This window comes from Phalacrocorax aristotelis, chromosome W (assembly GCF_949628215.1).
Source record: "Phalacrocorax aristotelis chromosome W, bGulAri2.1, whole genome shotgun sequence".
Taxonomy (NCBI): domain Eukaryota; kingdom Metazoa; phylum Chordata; class Aves; order Suliformes; family Phalacrocoracidae; genus Phalacrocorax; species Phalacrocorax aristotelis.
This window is the reverse complement of record NC_134310.1, coordinates 10,363,232-10,381,903: the sequence shown is the minus strand read 5'-3', so window position 1 is coordinate 10,381,903 and position 18,672 is coordinate 10,363,232.

Below are 18,672 nucleotides of genomic sequence, written 5' to 3'. Positions count from 1 at the left end.
TACCTGCTCTTCTCAGATTAAGTATGTGGCTCCTGGTCCATGTGCCAGGATCTCTGCAGGGGTGAATTTTCCCTGAGGAGTCTGGTATATGTATTTGCCTCTGACTCGCAAAGAATCATTGTTCAGTCTCCCCATCTGGTCAGCATGTGTAGTTGGGGAAAACAGCAACATAGCTGGTATATGTGTCAACTGTTGCAGTATGTAATGTAACCACTGTGCCTTTGGTAAGGGCCCAATGTAATTTGCCAGGTATGGCCAGGAACAGGGCCTCATTGACTCTTCCCATAAGGCTGCTGAGGCAACTTTTTACATTTCAATACCTTACAGACTGCACACCACTGTACTAGTTCCCAAATGGCTTCCTGGGTACATGGGATTCCCTGGCTTTGAGTCCATCTATGTGTGCCGTCGATACCCATGTGCCCAGATTTTTTGTGGGCCTATTTAGAAAGGGTTTCCTCATCAGGAGAGTCATGGTTTAACCCCAGCCAGCAACTAAGCATCACACAGCTGCTCACTCACTACCCCCACCCCAGTGGGGGGGGAAGGGAATCGGAAGAGTAAAAGTGAGAACACTTATGGGTTGAGATAATTGAAATAAAATATAATAATAATAATAATAATAATAATAATAATTGCAATGAAAAGGAAAACAATTAAAAGAGAGCGAAATAAAACCCAGGAAAGACAAGTGATGCAAATGAAAAACAATTGCTCACCACCAACTGACCAATGGCCAGCCTTTCCCCAAGCAGCAGCCCCCCTAGCCAGCTTTTCCCTAGTATATATACTGCGCATGACGTCATATGTTATCAAATATCCCTTTGGCCAGTTTGGATCAGCTGTTCTGGCTGTGTCCCCTCCCAGGTTCTTGTGCACCTGGCAGACCATGGGAAGCTGGAAAAGTCCTTGACTAGTGTAAGCAAAACTTAGCAACAACTGAAACAGTGTGTTATCAACATTATTCTCATATTAAATCCAAAACACAGCACTATACCAGCTACTAGGAAGAAAATTAACTCTATCCCAGTGTCATGGTTTTAGCTGGGATAGAGTTAATTTTCTTCACTCTAGCTGGTATAGTGCTGTGCTTTGAAATTAGCATGGAAAAAAAAACCTGTTGAGATAACACACAGATGTTTAGGCTGTTGCTGGGTAGCGCTTATACTAGTCAAGGACATGTCTAGCCTCCCATGCTCTGCTGGGTGCACAAGAAGCTGGGAGGGGAGGGGGCACAGCTAAGAGAGCGGATTCAAACTGACCAAAGGGACATTCCATATCATGTAACGTCATGCCCAGTATGCTACCTGGGAGGGGCTGGCCGGGGGAGGGAGCAATCGCGGCTCGGGGACGGGCAGCGTCGGTCGGCGGGTGGTGAGCGGTTGTATTGTTTGTGTTTCTGGTTCTTTTTTCCTGTTTTCCCTTTCCCTTCCTTTTCCCTTTTATTATATTAACATTATTGTCATTATTATCATAATCATTACTATTATTATTATCATTTTATTGTAATCATTAAACTGTGCTTATCTCAACCCACAAGTTCTTTTGCTCGTCCGATTCTCTTCCCCATCCCACGGGGGGGGGGGGGGTGAGCGAGCGGCTGCGTGGGGTTCAGTTGCCAGCTGAGGCTGAACCACGACAGTCTATTTTTGGCGCCCAACGTGGGGCACGAAGGGTTTTAGATAATAACAGTTGCTGGTCACAGCATTGATTCATCTGCTCTCAGTATTAGTTTGTCCAGTCTTTACCATGCTGATTGTAAAGTACATGTTAAAACTTGCTGTTGGTTTTGTCAGTTTGCTGTGCTCTGCAGTGATTAGAGATATTTTGCCTAGGAGACTTGTTATTAAAACACTGGGCTTGACTGTTATCGGTTATTTAGGTCTTGCATGGAAGCCGTTACTGTACTACAGCTACCACCTCATGGAGGCAATTAGCAATTATACCTCCTCCTCTGAGAAGTTTTTTATGGAGGAAATACAGAACGGCACCGTAGCTACCATCTTATGTAATGTCTCCTCCTTCATTACAACAACTTTTCAGTATCTTGAACATCCTTATGTAGTTAAGATACATCTGTTGATATTGCTTTGGCAGGTGGTATCAGATCTGTCTAAGTTTAGTAAGCAAGTTAAGAATATAATCCAGAGATCTGTCCCAAGGCTCGATAGCTATGCGTGGCAGGGTATGTGGGAAAGTATGGGCAAATGCCTAAGACGGTGGGCACCCCCCGTGGTGTGGGACTTCACCCCTGAACAAGTGCAGAATCCTGAAAAATTAGTAGAACGTTTGGAGGAAGTATGTTGTCACCCTGGCAATTCCAGAGAGATACAAATCACTGCAATGTGCTGGGGTCTGGCTTATGCCTATCGAGCCCTATTTATCACTATTCACTACCCCCAAGGGAAAGAGAAGGGAGCTACTCCAACCCCTGTGACAAGCACTGCGGCCACTCAAACCCCCACGACAGACACTGCAGCTACTCCAACCCCAGTGACGAGCACCGTGGCCACTCAAACCCCCACGACAGGCACTGCAGCTACTCAAACCCCAGTGCCAAGCATTGCAGCTAAACCAGAGGACCAACCTGTGCCAGTATCGGTTGCCCCTATATGCAAGAAGAAATCATAGAAGAGAAGGTCAACTCGTTTAGAAAGAGATTACGAGGAACCAGGGCCATCACGAGAAGAAAAGGAGGAAGAGGAAGAATGTGTACAAGAAACGGACACTACCCGATCTCTATCCTTGAGTGAGTTGCGGGATATACGGAAAGATTTCGGGCATCATTCAGGTGAGCACGTTATCACCTGGCTGCTCCGATGCTGGGATAATGGGGCCAGTAGTTTGGAATTAGAGGGGAAGGAAGCCAAACAACTGGGATCCCTCTCTAGGGAAGGGGGCATTGATAAAGCAATTGGAAAAGGAACACAAGCCCTCAGCCTCTGGAGGCGGCTCCTGTCCGCGGTGAGAGAGAGGTATCCCTTCAAAGAAGATATGGTATTTCGCCTAGGAAAATGAATGACCGTGGAGAAAGGCATTCAGCATCTAAGGGAATTAGCCGTGCTTGAGGTGGTTTATGGTGACCTGGACGATCAACGGTCCTCCAAAGATCCAGATGAAGCTGAGTGCACACGACCCATGTGGCGGAAGTTTGTACGGAGCGCACCATCCTCGTATGCAAACTCATTGGCAGTGATGTCCTGGAAAGATGACGAGACACCAACGGTGGCTGAGTTGATTGATAGACTCCGGGAATATGAAGCGAATCTCTCTTCCTCGCTCGTCTCTGCTGTTGAGAAACTGTCCCGAGAGGTCCAGCAACTCAAAGAAGATAGGTCCTACTCCCCACCAGTATGGACCAGTATCTCAGCCATTAGGAGTAATCGTCCCTTGGCTCAAGAGAAGGGATACACACGACGGGGCACCCTATGGTTTTACCTGCGTGATCACGGAGAGGACATGAAGAAGTGGGATGGAAAACCTACCTCAGCCTTAGAGGCATGGGTACGTGAGCTGCAAGGGAGAACAATTACTCAGGGGAGTTTCTCCAGGAGAGCTGCTGCTCCAGTTTCCCGTAAGCAATTCTCCAGACAGAGGAGCAGAAGTGCTGATGTCCTGACTGATCTTAACAGAGACACCCGTGATTCATATTTACCGGAAGTGAGTGATGAATACTATGATCAGGACTAGGGGGGCCCTGCCTCCAGCCAGGTGGAAGAAAGGGATAACTGGGTTTACTGGACTGTGTGGATCCGATGGCCTGGCACATCCGACCCACAGGAATATAGAGCTTTAGTGGACGCAGGCGCGCAGTGTACCTTAATGCCATCAAACTATATAGGGGCAGAACCCATCAGCATTGCTGGAGTGACAGGGGGATCCCAAGAGCTAACTGTATTGGAGGCCGAAGTGAGCCTCACTGGGAATGAGTGGCAAAAGCACCCTATTGTGACTGGCTCAGAGGCTCCATGCATCCTTGGCATAGACTATCTCAGGAGAGGGTATTTCAAGGACCCAAAAGGTTACAAGTGGGCTTTTGGTGTAGCCGCCTTGGAGACGGTGGAAATTAAACAGCTGTCTACCTTGCCCGGCCTCTCGAAGGACCCTTCTGTTGTGGGGTTGCTGAAGGTCAAAGAACAACAGGTGCCGATCGCCACCACAACAGTGCACCGGCGGCAATATCGCACCAACAGAGACTCTCTGATCCCCATCCATGGGCTCATTCGTCGACTGGAGAGCCAAGGAGTCATCAGTAAAACCCACTCACCCTTTAACAGTCCCATATGGCCAGTCCGGAAGTCTAACGGAGAGTGGAGACTAACAGTAGACTACCGTGGCCTGAACGAAGTCACTCCACCGTTGAGTGCTGCTGTGCCAGACATGCTAGAACTTCAATACGAACTGGAGTCCAAGGCAGCCAAGTGGTATGCCACAATTGATATCGCTAATGCATTCTTCTCAATCCCTCTGGCAGCAGAGTGCAGGCCACAGTTTGCTTTTACTTGGAGGGGGGTCCAGTACACCTGGAATCGACTGCCCCAGGGGTGGAAACACAGCCCTACCATTTGCCATGGACTGATCCATAATGCTTTGGAACAAGGTGGAGCTCCCAAACACCTTCAGTACATTGATTACATCATTGTGTGGGGCAATACAGCAGAAGAAGCTTTTGAGAAAGGAAAGGAAATAGTCCAAATCCTCCTGAAAGCTGGTTTCGCCATAAAACAAAGTAAAGTTAAGGGACCCGCACGAGAAATCCAGTTCTTGGGAATAAAATGGCAAGGTGGTCATCGTCAGATCCCCATGGATGTGATCAACAAAATAGCAGCCATGTCTCCACCAACCAGCAAAAAGGAAACACAAGCTTTCTTGGGCATTGTGGGTTTTTGGAGAATGCATATTCCACACTACAGTCTGATCGTAAGCCCTCTCTATCAAGTGACCCGGAAAAAGAATGATTTCAAATGGGGCCCTGAGCAACAACAAGCCTTTGAACAGATTAAACGAGAAATAGTTCATGCAGTAGCTCTTGGGCCAGTCCGGGCAGGACAAGATATAAAAAATGTGCTCTACACCGCAGCCGGGGAAAATGGCCCTACCTGGAGCCTCTGGCAGAAAGCACCAGGGGAGACCCGAGGTCGACCCCTAGGGTTTTGGAGTCGGGGATACAGAGGGTCCGAAGCCCGCTATACCCCAACTGAAAAAAGAGATATTGGCAGCATATGAAGGGGTCCGAGCTGCTTCAGAAGTGGTTGGTACTGAGGCACAGTTGCTCCTGGCACCCCGACTGCCGGTGCTGGGCTGGATGTTCAGAGGGAACGTCCCCTCCACACACCATGCAACTGATGCTACGTGGAGTAAATGGGTTGCACTGATCACCCAGCGGGCTCGAGTAGGAAACCCCAGTCGCCCAGGAATCTTGGAAGTGATTATGGGCTGGCCAGAAGGCAAAGACTTTGGAATATCACCAGAGGAGGAGGTGACATGTGCTGAAGAAGCCCCACTGTATAACACACTGCCAGAAAAGGAGAAGCAGTATGCCCTGTTCACTGATGGGTCCTGTCGCCTTGTGGGAAAGCACCGGAGATGGAAGGCTGCTGTATGGAGTCCTACACGACAAGTTGCAGAAACTGCTGAAGGAGAAGGTGAATCGAGCCAGTTTGCAGAGGTAAAGGCCATCCAGCTGGCCTTAGACATTGCTGAACGGGAAAAGTGGCCAGTGCTCTATCTCTATACTGACTCCTGGATGGTGGCAAATGCCCTGTGGGGCTGGCTGCAGCAGTGGAAGCAGAGCAACTGGCAGCGCAGAGGCAAACCCATCTGGGCTGCCGCACTGTGGCAAGATATTGCTGCCCGGGTAGAGAACCTGGTTGCAAAGGTACGTCACGTGGATGCTCACGTCCCCAAGAGTCGGGCCACTGAAGAACATCGAAACAACCAGCAGGTAGATCAGGCTGCCAGGATTGAAGTGGCTGAGGTGGATGTGGACTGGCAACATAAGGGTGAACTATTTCTAGCTCGGCGGGCCCATGACACCTCAGGCCATCAAGGGAGAGATGCAACATACAGGTGGGCTCGTGATCGAGGGGTGGACTTGACCATGGACGTTATTGCGCAGGTTATCCACGAATGTGAAACATGTGCTGCAATCAAGCAAGCGAAGCGGGTAAAGCCTCTGTGGTATGGGGGACGATGGCTGAAATATAAATATGGGGAGGCCTGGCAAATTGACTATATCACACTCCCACAAACCCGCCAAGGCAAGCGCCATGTGCTTACAATGGTAGAAGCAACCACCGGCTGGCTGGAAACGTAGCCTGTCCCCCACGCCACTGCCCGGAACGCTATGCTGGGGTCTCGAAAAACAAGTCCTGTGGCGACATGGCACCCCAGAGAGAACTGAGTCAGACAATGGGACTCATTTCCGAAATAACCTCATAGACACCTGGGCCAAAGAAGACAGCACTGAGTGGGTGTATCACATCCCCTATCACGCACCAGCCTCTGGGAAAATCGAAAGATACAATGGACTATTAAAGATGACACTGAGAGCAATGGGTTGTGGAACATTTAAACACTGGGATACACATTTAGCAAAAGCCACCTGGTTAGTCAACACGAGGGGATCTGCCAGGCGAGCTGGCCCTGCCCAATCAGAATCCTTACGTACTGTGGAAGGGGATAGAGTCCCTGTAGTGCACATAAAAAATATGCTGGGCAAGACAGTCTGGGTTATTCCTGCTTCCAGCAGAGGCAAACCCACTCGTGGGATTGCGTTTGCTCGAGGACCTGGGTGCACTTGGTGGGTGATGCGGGAGGATGGAGGAGTCCGGTGTGTACCTCAGGGGGATTTAATTTTGGGTGAAAACAGCCAATGAACTGAATAATATGCTGTTAATTGCTATATGATGTTGTATGTCATCACTACTATGGTTGCATCAATGGAATGTTATCATGGTGGGAATCTCCCAGTTAATAATAATAGCAAATGAACTTTCAATGGAACCGAGCAAAGTGCAGCAGTGAGAGAACAAGAACTACCAGTGCAGCGGTGATGGAACAAGGACTGACATGCAACAATCTGACCCCACACGCACCGCCTCTCTGAAGGACCCTTACAATAGATGAAACCCAATGTCATGGACTAAATGAACTCAATGGACATTTCACAGGCATTTTACAGGGGTGGTCCATAGACTAGGGGAATGATAAATGAAAAATCTGTATAGATATATATATATATAGTTAAAGGATGAGAAGATGGATAGGGATTATTGAATTTGTACTGAATAGTATGGGACCTGAGCATGATGTCAATGTTATGGAATAAGGGGTGGATACTGTCATGGTTTCAGCTGGGATAGAGTTAATTTTCTTCACTCTAGCTGGTATAGTGCTGTGCTTTGAAATTAGCATGGAAAAAAAACCCTGTTGAGATAACACACAGATGTTTAGGCTGTTGCTGGGTAGCGCTTATACTAGTCAAGGACATGTCTAGCCTCCCATGCTCTGCTGGGTGCACAAGAAGCTGGGAGGGGAGGGGGCACAGCTAAGAGAGCGGATTCAAACTGACCAAAGGGACATTCCATATCATGTAACGTCATGCCCAGTATGCTACCTGGGAGGGGCTGGCCGGGGGAGGGAGGGAGCAATCGCGGCTCGGGGACGGGCAGCGTCGGTCGGCGGGTGGTGAGCGGTTGTATCGTTCGTGTTTCCGTGGTTTTTTTCCTGTTTTCCCTTTCCTTTCCTTTTCCCTTTTATTATATTAACATTATTGTCATTATTATCATAATCATTTATCATTATCATTTTATTGTAATCATTAAACTGTGCTTATCTCAACCCACAAGTTCTTTTGCTCGTCCGATTCTCTTCCCCATCCCACAGGGGTGGGGGGGGGTGTGAGCGAGCGGCTGCGTGGTGTTCAGTTGCCAGCTGAGGCTGAACCACGACAGTTGCTAAGGCAACAGATTGGCCAGTGGTGATGGCGGGAAACTTCTTGGCTCAGAAGGCGCTGAAGCATGAAAACTGGGGGAAAGGTCATTCCGGCAGGGGAAGAGTGCGACCACCGACCCAATTCAGGACCAAAAAGACTTCCCCCCCCCCCCCCGCACCTGTAAAGAGCATGCGTGCTAATCTATATGGCAAGCGTGGCTAATTTAAATACGGCTGACCAACGGCAAGTGAGATACTTATCACTGACCAATGAGTGTAAACTTAGGCATGTTGTTACTAATTGTTACTATAAACCCTGTATTATTGTATGACGGTATGCACGTTAGGCGGAAGGATCCCCCGTGCATCCAGCGCTGCTTGCTTGTCTCTATTCAATAAATTGTAAACTTTAATTGAAATTCCGTTTAAGGCTATATTAATTATAACAATAATGAATATGTGTATCTTTTATCGGAAAACTAATATACTTAACCTGCACATTTAGATCTGATGGTGTGCAAGTTAGGAGAAGCGATCCTCCTTGCACCCAGCACTGCAACAAACATACCTGCTTTATAACTCTCCGTGAGTTGTAGAGTTTGTTTCCATGCCTCACTTGAAGACTGGAGAAATGGGCTGAGAGGACAACAAAGGGAAGTGCAAAGTCCTGCACCTGAGGAGGAACAACCTCATGCACCAGTATATGCTGGGGGCCACCCAACTGGAAAGCAGATTTGCAGAAAAGGACCTGGGGGGCCTGGTGGACACCAAGTTGAACATGAGCCAGCAAAGAAGATATAGTGAACCTGACGGGAAGACCACTGTACATCTAGGAGTTAGTGATCCACATAACAGCCTGAGTAGGACCAGGCCTGTGCTGTGCTATGCTGCATGTACAGCATGGCCTTCAGGCTTGTGTTGTTTTGCACAAATCTCTTGGCCACAGGATAAACTGGTATAAACTTGGTACTGGTGATTACACCACCTGCGTGGCCTTGCCTTTATCTAACAGTGCAGCAAGACGTTCTCATGAGAACACAGTTTCTGTTTTAACAGTAAAAATCACGGAGTTGTTTCCTCATAAGAAAAGCCTATAATGGCTTGAATGACCAATATGGGAGAATCTCTGCTATGGACTGTGTCTGTATGGTATGCTACATGTGGATTGGGGGTCTGTTCAATGCTACGCTGCTCATGGTTCCCAGCATCTAAAGAGATGTAAGATTATCTATGCTACTGTCTCTATTATGAAGGGACTGAAGCATCTCTCCTATGAAGAAAGGCTGAGAGAGCTGGGACTGTTCAGCCTAGAGAAGGCACAGGTGGGATCTTTTCAATGTATATAAATACCTGAAGGGAGGGTGCAAAGATGACGAAACCAGGCTCTTTTCAGTGATGTCCAGTGACAGGACAAGAGGCAATGGGCACAAATGGAAAAACAGGAGGTTTCCTCTGAACATACAGAAAAACTTTTTTACTGTGAGGGTGGCTGAGCACTGGAACAGGTTGCCCAGGGACATGGTCCTGGGCAACCAGCTCTAGGTCACCCTGCTTGAGCAGAGGGGTTGGACTAGATGACCTCCAGAGGTCCCTTCCAACCTCAACCATTCTGTGATTCTATGACTTCTGTAGTCTCATATGCAAAAAACCCTGTATCTGTCAATATATAAAATATTATATGATTAAAGGTTAAAACTTTCTTAACTATCACAAAAACAGAATAAAAGCCTTTTTGAAAAAAGAAGCTATTAAATCCAAGACAATGTTTAAATATAGGACTCTTGTTTGAAAGAATAAAATAGAGTTTTTCAGGCTGCAAAAGTAATCTTCAACACAGTGCAAGTACAGACAAGGAGACAATGAGAGGTTTGAAGATCAGGAGATGGAGAGATTTCACAGAATGATACAACAAAGATAATTTTTTCTGTATTAGCATTTTGTATAAACTGAAAGGTAACAACAATATGGAACAACATGTAAAGGAAAGTGGAGAGGAGGATATTGCAGAACAGAAAATAATAGTCTGCCTAAGAATCTGAAATACCAGTAACAAGAAAGTATAAATTTTAAAAATACCATATAACAAAATAATGTAAAATATGCCCTTAATATCATAGGTGGGAAGAGGAAACCGATAACAAATCTGAATGAATGGGAAGATCCTTGCTAGCTATTCCTATAGTAGAGAGATCACTCAAAATGTCTCCCATTGAAACACTAGTTCCAAACTAATAGGTGCCAACTCAGCATGGCAATTAAAAGATGTTGGAACCATGACAGCATATATAAAAATGGATAGCAAGTATCAGGTTTTCAGCTCCATAATCAGTTCATATGACTCACACTAGACAGATTCTCAGTGTAATGACTGTAATGAGTTTCTGATATTGGATTCTCAGCAATATAAACAGAAATTAGAACATCTCAAAGGACCTGTGCCCTTAGAAACAGAGTCAGCAGGGCATATTTAAAGACATTTATATGTGATACGGCATTTCTTTTGTACCTAGCTTATCAGTAACAGTTCTCACACTGGATCCGGATGATGTAGGTATCTAGCTAGCATAGATACAGATCATACATACCATTTTGACTAGCAGTTTACCCAGACCTTTGGATATAACAAGTGTTGACTCAAATCTGAAGCTCTTATTGCCACTTCATTTGTATCTAAAATCATTTCAATGAGCAAGTAATCAGTCTTGGCAAAGAATCTTTGGCACTGGTAAAACTGATCTAGCATTTTCATTAGGGAATAAACATTAAGCAATGGTTCAGAGATTCTGGATCTTCATCATAAGCTCCAGACAAATCTAGAAATCTAAATGTTATTTAATGCTGTAACTGTACAATTTCAAGGAAATAGAACACAACCACACTGACACCTTGGAACTGATTACCCAAACACAAGACTGATGGTGATACAAAGACTATCCAAAATGGACAGTGGACTGGTTCATAAAGCAGTTTATTAATGCCACATTAGAGGCACTAGATTTGATTGACCCACATTAAAGAAAGAACCTAAGCAACAAGTATATTAGCTTGGAGTCGCATTTGAGTCACTAGAACTACCCTATAAAATATGTGTGTATACATATACCCTCAGAATCTTCTGCAAGAGTATGTGAGTGATCACAGCAGATTCTGTTCTCCAAGACATTCTAAACCTCAATGTTAAGAGGCACCATATGATTCTATATGCAAAAGCCACTTAGTGAAGAAACAAACTTTGTTAATCTGAACAACACTGAATGAAAACTTACATCTTAATAACTACCTCAATCCAGCAGAAGTATGGATCTCAAAATTTATACACAAAGAAAGTAAACATAGTTTTTGACCCCAACTCAAAACCAGTGACAACTAGGATATCGTTTTTGCAACTCAAGGAAAAAGTAAAGTATCTTCAGCTACTTCATTTGATGAATAAATACTTCAAAATCATTTAACCATGCAGTTTGTGATCATATCTTTCGCAGTAGCTCAAAGTAACTAATATCTGGGTTGCAAATGTTCATTCTGAAAAAAATCCTTACTTTCAAATTCACAAAATAATTCTTGCTATTTCTCAGCTAATATGCCCATTATAGTTATTAAGTATCAACAACAGGACCACCAGAAGGTTTGCAGTTTTAACAAAACCAACACTGAATCTAAGCACTATAGTTAATGCATTTTAAATCAGGTAATGGAAGTAATTCAAGTCCTTGTCACTAAAATCCTAGGTTAAAAATTAACAAGAGAAATATTAACATATAAAAATATGTATGTAAGAATATTTTACATATGAAGCTAAATTTTATTTGGCCTAATGTTAATTTTGCAAAGTACAACCTTATTCCTTTGCAATTTTGAGGCTCAATCCTGTATTGAGGCAACTTGTTATTACCAAGCATTCCAAACCCTCAGGTGAGCAAAGTCCCTCACAAGTCTGTTTGCAGGATCATGAGCTTCCAAATGTGAATAATAAAAAAGACAAGACCTGAAAGTCAAACAGTGAATTCTCTTTCCTGCAGTATATTTTTGAAACTACTCTTACCCCAATGGTAAACTGTTCATTCAGAGCCAGAAAGAGAACATTAAAGAGGTAGCATGTTGGCAGTGAGTATAAAAAGTTTGAAAGAGATTATAAATATACAGTAAAATGTCCTCCAAAATGTATTTATTTCACAGAGTTATCAATGATTTAGGTTTGAAGGGGCGTCTCAAGGTCTCTGAGTCCAACCCTCACTCAAAACAGATCCAGTTAGAGTAGATTGCTCAGGGCTTTGTCCAGTCAAGGTTTGGATATCTCCAGGGATGGAGATCCCATAACTTCTTTGGGCCCCTGTTACTGGAACAGTTTGATTAACTGTATGAGGATTTTTTTATTCTTATACCTAACTGGAATATCCCATGTTCCAACTTGTCTCCATTGCCTCTCATTCTTCCACTGTGCACCTCTAAGAGCCTGGCTCTTTTTTTTTTTTTCTACGTGCTCCCATTACATAGCTGAAGACAGTAGTAAGAGCTCCCTGAGCCTTCTCGTCTTACAGCTGAACAAACCCAGTTCTCTCCAAGTACATCATGTGTTCCATCCCCTTGATCGTCTTGGTGACCCTCCACTGGACTTGCTCTATTATGTCTGTCTTGTATGTCCAAGTCACAGGCATTATTTTGACTCACTAAAATCAAAATGTGATGTATTTAACTTTAGAGGTATAATGACTCCAGAAGAGGAGGCATCTATCTGTTTAACTTGACAACAGTAAAAGCAATGACCAGGACAGAACTTGAAGTATATCACTTGTACATCACTTGATATATCAGAGGGTTGTGCTGCCATTCAGAGGGATCTCAACAGGCTTGAGAAATGGGCTGAGAGAAATCTCACGCAGTTCAACAAAAGGAAATGTCAATTATTGCACCTGGAGCAAAATAACTCCAGGCATCAGTACACACTGGGGGCCCACCAGCTGGAAAGCAGCTTGTCAGGAAAGGCCCTTGGAGTCCTGGTGGATACACTGAGCATGAGCCAGCAATGTGCCCTTGTGGCAAGAAAGGCTAACAATATCCTGGGCTGCATAGTGCTGCCAGCAGGTGTAGGGAGGTGATCCTTTCCCTCTACTCAGCACTGGTGAGGCCACACCTGGAGCCCTGTGTCCAGTTCTGGGCTCCCCAGTAAAAGAGACATGGACATACTGGAGGGAGTCCAACGAAGGGCCACTAAGATGATTAAGGGACTAGAGTGTCTGTCCTATGAGGAAAGGCTGAGAGAGCTGGGACTGTTTAGCCTAGAGAAGAGAAGGCGCGGGGGGGATCTTATCAATGTGTACAAATATCTGAAGGGAGGGTGCAAAGAGGACCAGAGCCAGGCTCTTTTCAGTGGTGTCCAGCGACAGGACAAGAGGCAATGGGCACAAACTGAAACACAGGTGGTTCTGTCTGAACATAAGGAAACACTTTTTACTGCGAGGGTGGTTTCAACCCAGTTTTCAAACTGGAACAGGCTGCCCAGAGAGACTGTGGAGGCTCTATACATAGATATATTCAAAAGCTGACTGGACACAGTCCTGCTCTAGGTGACTCCGCTTGAGCAGGGATGCCGGAATAGACCCTCTCAAATGGTCCCTTCCATCCTCAATGACTGTTATTCTGTGACTTGTAAAATATAAGATTTTAAATGATAATAAATTCAGACTATATAAGCACATTGAAACTTGACTTCCATAAACATTCTAAAATTCAGATGCAATTAATATGAGATAAGAATATTCTTTAAGAAAAATTTATTTTAAAATTTATTCTAAAAACAGTAACACATAGCAAATTAGATATTGGAAAGTAGTAATTTTTGCTTACTCATATTTTCATAAGTACTAATTTTAGGATCAGAAACAGAAACCACTTTTCATCTTTATAAATGTTAAAATAAGCTATTAGTGATTTGACTAAATGACATACCACTTCATCTTCAAATCCTCCAGCTAATACAAGCGAATAAGCTCCATCATTACTGCGTCCATGAATTCCACCAACATGGGGTCTGTGAACACCTGCTTCACTCACCTTGAGTATTAAAAAAGAACAAATTTTAAAATAACTTTTTGAAACAACTGGCCTTATGCAATAATTTTTTCTGGTTAAAAATTATTTACATAAGTATCTTTGTGTAATAGTTTTGCCATGGAAGGAAATAATTTTATGATTTTCAAAGATTTTTTAAAAGGAAAAAAAAACACAAAAGAAAGGACATCCAATGAAAAGAAAGGACAATATAAAACAGTGCTGACACAAAGATGAATAGGTGCACTTTGCCCCTTAGAAAAAATCTTCATGATTCTTGCCATAAGCAACATTTCAGACCAGATTCACGGTTCCTTAGACCAACACAAAGAAGATATAGATTATCTTTCTAATTCAGTAGTATTTTAAAACTTAAAAGTTAACCAGCTCAGGAAAATGCAATCACATTTACAGCCTTCCTTCATCTCTGAAGATTTTATCTTTTTCCAGTTCTGCCCAACCCCTGTACTCCCCCCCCTTTACATATGTTATAAAATTTTGCATTGCTTTGCTATTGTCATAAGGACATCAAAAAGGATGTGGACAGGCTGGAAGGGGTCCAGAGAAGGGCCACCAAGATGATCAAAGGACTGGGAAGCCTGCCATATGAGGATAGGCTGGGAGAACTGGGTTTGTTCAGCCTTGAGAAAAGGAGGCTTAGAGGGGATCTCATCACCATGTACCAGTACTTAAGGGGTAGCTACAAAGAAGATGGGGACTCCCTTTTTACAAGGAGTCACATGGAGAGGACAAGGGGGAATGGACATAAATTGCTCTTGGGGAGATTCCGATTGGACACCAGAGGGAAATTTTTCACATTGAGGACAGTCAACCATTGGAATAATCTCCCCAGGGAAGTGACTGACTCGGCCACGTTGGGCACCTTCAAGAGTCGTCTGGACAGGGTGCTGGGCCATCTTGTTTAGACTCTGCTCTTCCCAGAAAGGTTGGACTAGATGATCCCTGAGGTCCCTTCCAGCCTGTGATTCTGTGATTCTGTGATATAATAGTCATCAAACTGCATCAAACCAGAGTTCCAGCTAGCCAAATATCCAGTCTCTGACAACAAATAAAACCAGATAGCTGGTCAGTGTGAAAATTGACTGTGCAAATGCACAATGATATTTACATGTAAATTTGCTGTTTCCAGCTATGTGTGGCTGTCATGGTTTCGACTGGGACAGAGATAATTTTCTTCACTCTAGCTGGTATAGTGCTGTGTTTCAGACTTAGTATGAGAATAATGTTGATAACACACAGATGTTTTAGTTGTTGCCAAGTAATGCTTATACTAGTCAAGGACTTTTCCAGCTTCCCATGCTCTGCCGGGTGCACAAGAAGCCGGGAGGGGAGGGGGCACAGCCAAGAGAGCTGATCCAAACTGGCCAAAGGGATATTCCATATCATATGACGTCATGCCCAGTATATTAACTGGGGGGAGTTGGCCGGGGCGGGCAGTGATTGCGGCTCGGGGACTGGTGGCATTGGCCGGTGAGTGGTGAGCGGTGAGCGGTTGTATCACTTCTTTTTTTTCCCCCAGGTTTCATTTCTCTCTCGTTATATTTATATTATTATTATCATCATCATCATCATCATTATAATTGCCGTTATTACTATTACTATTTTATTTTAATTATTAAACTGTGCTTATCTCAACCCACAATTTTTCTTGCTTTTGCCCTTCTGATTCTCTCCCCCATCCCACTGGGGTGGGGGGAGTGAGCGAGTGGCTGTGTGGTGCTTAGTTGCTGACTGGGGCTAAATCACAACAGTGGCTTAGATTTCCTTAGCCAAAGGCATAGTCTTTGCATCTCATCAAAGAGAAGTCAACCAATGGTTATTAATTTATCTACTTGAATTCTGAACTCTTGTACACTCTTAGCTTTCACAATATCCTACAGGAAAGAGTTTATAGTATTGCTGCATATTGCTTGAATTAGTACTGCTTCCATTCGTTCTTAATCTAGCACCTGATCATTTCATTTGTTGCCCTCTCCTTTTGCATCAAAAAAGAACATACATTTGTTCCCTATTCACCTTCAATTTTAATAGACCTCTGTAGCATACAATCCTTCATACAATTTTTGTATGGAAGCCATTCTATACCTTTAACCATCCTTGTTCTTCATAATTATATTGTTTTTCCACCTTTCTTAATAATTCCTAACATTTGATTTACCTTTCTGACCACTACTGAGCACAAAGATGACATATTTAGAAAATTATCTATTACAAGTTATCTTTCCTAAGTGATAATAATTAGCTGCAAGCCCTTTATCAGCTGTGAAAAGTTATGATTTTTTCCCCCTCATCTTTACTATCCATGACAACTTAGCATTGTCACTTAACTGTCAGTTATTCGTCAACTTTTCCACACCATTTATGAACATGTTGAACAGCACAGGTCTCAGTACCATTCTGTTCTCTCCCATTCCATTAAATGTCATTTCATTAATTCCTCTCTCCCTTCTTTCATTTTCATGAGATATCCAGAATTTGACTTAAAATTTAGATTTCTGCCATTTGGATGCTGTATCCAGAAACAGTTCTAAGTCAATTTCCTTCTAGGAAAAAGAGAGTTGTAAGCCTTCGAACTACATAACCACTCATAATATATAATACATCACATTTAAATAGTCTTAAGAAGCTTGTTGCATGAAAAAAGGAAGAAAACCATGAGACAGAATTTACAGCATTTTCCTTCTAAATTCTCATAAGTCTGCTAAGAACTCTTTTTCATACAAAAGAACAATCAAATCAGAAATAAAAGTGTAACTTTTTACACAGAAAAATGTTGATCTTATTTAAAAGTATGTAGTTAATATGTAGCCATTATTAAATAATTATGTACAAATGATAACTCTTCTTTCGAACATCTGTGCCCTACATTATAAGTCTTATCTGCTTAATTTTCTGGGAAAAACAAACCTCTTTACTTATATTCCTGTTTGCAATCAGCACTTGGAAGTCCTGGGATGTATTTGAGCTTATATGTCACCAATGGAATTCTTAAAGAGATGAAATCCTAACTTTTATTCCTGCTGATACTGGCTGATCTGGTAACAACAAAATTTGATTCAGAGATCTTGAGTTTGCAGAACTGATTTTTAAAACTTCCCCTATCTAAAAGAATATAATTTACCTGGAAACTAATTTAAAGATTAATAATTACAGAGGTACTTTTTCAGAATATAAATATATTTTGAAGTATTTATTTTAATTTTCTTCACAGAAAAGTTCTTCAAATATGGTAGGGATAAATCAAAATATCACAAAAAACCACAAGAATAGACATTATTTTTCTCAAATGAGTAGTTGTGTGTAAAAACAATTAATAATTGACATTTACACTGCAATTTTACATTAGCAAATTAATTTGCTTTGCTGTTCTCTAATGTCTGTATTTATAGTAGTGCTCACATTAGCACCAAAGTGAGACAAGTTTCAAGGAACTTTTTTAGTAGTCAGCTGTCTCACTGTGAATTCTGTTAGGGGGAGAAACTGAAAACTGTTGCTAAGGGGTAAAACCTCTGCTGTTGACCATTTTAGCCTGAAGACTTGCATGTCATACCAAACCCAGAATTATTCAGACACCCATTTTCCAATAAGAAAACCAGTTTTTTTAATAAGTGCACTCTCTGGAGGCAATGGGTGGGATGAAGACTTCAGAAAACATATTAAAAGAGGCTTTTGGTTCTTGCCATGCCCCTCCTCCCCAAGAGGAAGAAAAAGTCTCTGTCTGTTCCTCTGGTTATGGTGGGAATACTCCTGAAATATGTTGTTGTTCTCCATGCTGCTCATTCCTGCCCCCTTTGCGCTGACACCGTATTTGTATAACCACAAAGTGAAATGGATTGGGTAAATTACCTTCCCCCACAAAGGACTGTTTTTCTGCCAGATTACTTTCCAATATAGTTTATCATATGACCTGAGAAACATTTGTGACAGAAAACAGAAGGGACAGTACAAGAAGTGGACATGGCTGGGTGGACTACTTCTTTCAGTAGTCAATACTGGCTTGTATTAGTTTGAAACATTCATTAGCCTAAAGTAAGGTGCTGGTGCCAGTTGTGTATGACCCAAAAGGAACAGGTAATCGATTTATAGTGATACAATCAGAGGTGGCTCTTGCCTTGGGGATAGTGGGTTTTATCCCCACCAGAATTTTAGAACCCTCAGTAAAATCTTATTTCTTTCCTGTACTAAGTATGGATAGCATGCACACTAGCACTAAGCCTGGCACCACAACATATTGGAAGAGAAGTATGCACTGAAACAGGAACTATATTGCACCTGCACAGTAGCCTTCAGTGTGGATCCCGACCAGCTAATAAGCATTAGAGACACCACTGGATACAGACAAATATTTTCTGAATTCTATAATCTATATCCATAAGTGGGATGGATTGGTTCATGTTCCATAGCAGTAGACTTCATAAAATATTAAACTTCCTCTTATTATTTCAGTTGGGAGTTTAACATGCAAGATATAAGTCCATCCTAATTATAGCAGGTTCCCCTTTAAAAATAGTAAGAACTATTTTTACAATTGTAATTAAGTTGTATTTTCAAATCAGTATACTTCAAATTCCACAATAGTTGGCAGTTTTGAATATTAGAATTAAAACATACTCTCTACACTTATTCCTAGTGAACAAGACAATTACCAATACAAAAATAATTTTTGTG